At 32.0% G+C, this 3,627-nt stretch overlaps 1 pseudogene; it reads left to right on the top strand.

Annotated features, from left to right (window-relative positions):
- The first annotated feature begins 465 nt into the window (after positions 1–465).
- Positions 466–1,959, top strand: LOC105119940 ((R,S)-reticuline 7-O-methyltransferase-like; annotated as a pseudogene).
- The last annotated feature ends 1,668 nt before the right edge of the window (positions 1,960–3,627 follow it).

Below are 3,627 nucleotides of genomic sequence, written 5' to 3' on the forward strand. Positions count from 1 at the left end.
GTATCTTTCCTTATAAAACATTATGGATTACTATAAATTATTTTGTTCAATTTTCCAGTTTTTTATTACCAACTTAATTTTTTTTTATTATAAAATATTTTTTTATTATATTTTTAGTTTTTATTATTTATCTAACGATAATTCATAATTATAATACTATCCAATATATTTACTTTATAAACTCTCAACAGCAGTCACGTAAGCTCGTATATCGCTATAGTATGTTTGATATGTATAAGAATCTACACAAAACGACAATAAAAAAGTTTGATAGGGCTTTTAATCCTTTCATGTCCAAATCTAATCAATATTTGCTAACTGGTAGACGTTGATTAATAACAATTAAAAGCAGATTTCAAATAAACTAGTGGGTCGCAGAAGTTGAAAATCTTGCCTCAAAGCGACAATAGGAAAAAACAAATTCTGAAAGTTCTCATTTTATTTTTATCCAAGTTTTGTGAGTTAATGTTTACTTGATTCGCCATTTTTCTTATAAATATTCCCCTCATCTCAAAGCTTTTTGTGGAGAGCAACATTTTTAACCAGTGTTGACAGAGAGAATGGGATCATTAGACGAAGAGACATTACTGAGAGGCCAAGTAGAAGTATGGCAGCTCATGTTTGGCTTCGCAGAATCTATGGCATTGAAGTGTGCGATAGAGATAGGCATAGTAGACATCATAAATTCTCTTGATGGTCCACTCACTTTGAACCAGATAGCTTCAGGTTCTTTACAATTTCCACTCGTTTTTTCCATACTCAGAATAATTCTATATAGTCGTCCATCTCATTTTATTTATTTATTTATTTATTTATTTTGAGGGGGGGTTCAGGAATTGACTCACCTTCTGTTGACATTCCCTTCCTTGCTCGATCATGAGATTTCTGGTCCGAAAACGAGTCTTCACACAACACAATCCATCTAATGGAGGAGAGACTCTCTATCGTCTAACCGACAATTCAAAATGGCTATTACGTGACTCGGAGGTAAGCCTTGCTGCAATGGTTCTGATGCAAAACTATCCATCGCACCTAGCACCATGGCATTACCTCAGCCAATGTGTCAAGGATGGTGGAATAGCTTTTAAGAAAGCTCATGGTTGTGAAACTTGGGACTTGGCCTCCCAAAATCCTGAATTCAACAGGATTTTCAATGATGCCTTGGCATGCACTGCAAAGACATGCGATTTTCAAAGGTGGTTTTGATGATGTTGAGACTTTGGTGGATGTTGTAGGTGGTACAGCTGGAGGAAATTTAGCTGAGATTGTCAAAGCCTATCCTCACATCAAAGGCATAAACTTTGAATTACCACATGTTGTGGCCGCAGCACCAGCATATAATGGGGTGTCACATGTTGGAGGCAATTTTTTTGAGGCCATACCTGTTGCTGATTCAATTTTTATGAAGGTATTTAAGCGTCCCTTTATTGCAATTTTCATGTTGCTGTCTTGTCTAACATCTTTGTTCTTGTTTATTCTCTTAATTCAGTGGGTATTGCATGATTGGGGAGATGAATGTTGTGTAAAGATATTAAAAAACTATCGGAAAGCAATGCCTGAGAAGACAGGAAAGCTGATTTTAGTGGAGATTGTTCTGCAACCAGAAGGAAATGGCCAATTTGGTGATATGGGAATGGTGTCTGATCTAGTGATGTTTGCACACAGCACAGGTGGAAAAGAGAGTACTGAACTTGAATGGAAGAAATTATTAGAGGAAGGAGGGTTTCCTCGCTACAAAATCTTCAATATTCCTGCTTTCCATCAATTATTGAGGCCTATCTGCAGTAATATGAATGTGATTTCTATGGTCATATGTTGTACTAAATAAACTTCGAGGTCCGTGCTTTTAGAAAATTTGGTGAGTGATATGTGATTTATGGTCACAGAAATTGCACATGACCAAAGCTGAATTGTTTTTTTCTTTTTCCCCTTCATGGTATGTTTTTTTGCTGTTGTTGGTGGCATAGTTATTAGATAAATTGGTTACATGATCTGGTCCAAGGTTCAAGATAATGGGTTGTATAAGTTTAGTAGGATAAGTTTAGTCGCATCTATTTGATTTTTTAATGATAAAATATTATCGTTTATAAAAATTAAAAAAAAAGATATAATTTTGAATAATTTAAAAAGAAATGTTAAACGGGTATCATCAAAAGTTTGACTGATCAGGTTGTGAATTGACCAATCAGGTCATTTAAATTTGACCAGATTAATTTTTCAAATGATTCAAAAACAAACTCAATCCAAGTCAAGCTTAAGGTTCAATAATCTAATGTTAAAGGATGAAATTAAAAAAAAATTAACAATTAAATATCAAAAACGAAATTTGAGTTAACCTGAGTTAACTTGACTAACCCACTACCTGTAAAATGAGATTAGGATAAAAAAATTAAGATAAAAAAATAACATTATAAAAAGAATGAAGTTAAATCAATAAAAAAATATACCAAAAAAGCCCAAGTCATGTGAAAAACCAAGAGGAGGCACCATATAAACTTATTCTTGTAGATCTTCATTCAAGAAAGCATTTTGAATATCAAGTTATAAAATATGCTATTGACGAACCGAAGCTACGACAATAAAAGTATGGATAGTAGTCATTTTTATAATACGAGCAAATATCTGCTCATAATCTATACTATACTGTTAAGAGTATTCTTTTATAACTAATTTAACTTTGTATCGTTCAATAGACCCATCCAAGTTGGTATTGATCTTATACACCCAACGACAACCAGCAACACTCTTACCAAGAGGTAGAGGAATCAAGTTCCAGTATCTATTTTATGCAAAGTAGAAATTTCCTTATCCATAACTTGCTGTAAAAAATGGTTAAGAATAGCCTCTTTATATAAAGAGGGCTCAGAAAGACAATGAATAAAAACTAAAAAGAAAATAAATGATGAAGAATAATAAGAATAAGCAAAATTTAGTAGTTTTATGGACTTATAAATGCGTATAGATTGACGTAAAGGTTGATCCACAATCTCGAACGAAGCTTAGGGAGTTGTAGATGAAAATAGAGTTTTAGATCTGCTAGAGAGTAAAGTATTAATACCTACAGGATGATGAAAATAAATTGGTCCAACATGGAAAGGGTATCTGAGGTACTAGGAACATATGATGATATATTATCAAAATCCTATAAAAAAAATCTATATGAATAATATCAGGTCTAGTCAAGTTATGAGTAGTGGATGGAATAAAAAAGAAAGGTATATGCTCAAAAAAGATAACATGACGAGACATATAAAATTTATGAGTTATTGGATCAAAATAACAATATTTCTTTTTACCTTTATAATAACTTAAAAAGACACAAATAGCAGAATAAAAGAACAACTTAGTGTGTTTTACATAATAACGAAGAATGAAACAAATATAATTAAAAACTCTAGAGGAATAATCAAAGATATCCCAATATAACTTTTTATAATAAAATAAACCTCAACTATAAAAAAATAAGATTGTATTATTTAAATTTACAATAATAAAACATTAATTTTTTTCAAATCAATGAATTAGGCTTGACTAGTTTTAACAACTCTGATAAGAAACTTAACATGCGATGACAGCCCCATTTGCAACAAGTAAAGTGGTGGTAGAAGATAATCTAGACTTCTAGTC

Source organism: Populus euphratica, unplaced genomic scaffold (assembly GCF_000495115.2).
Source record: "Populus euphratica unplaced genomic scaffold, PopEup_1.0 scaffold4070.1, whole genome shotgun sequence".
In the NCBI taxonomy this organism is placed as follows: Eukaryota; Viridiplantae; Streptophyta; class Magnoliopsida; order Malpighiales; family Salicaceae; genus Populus; species Populus euphratica.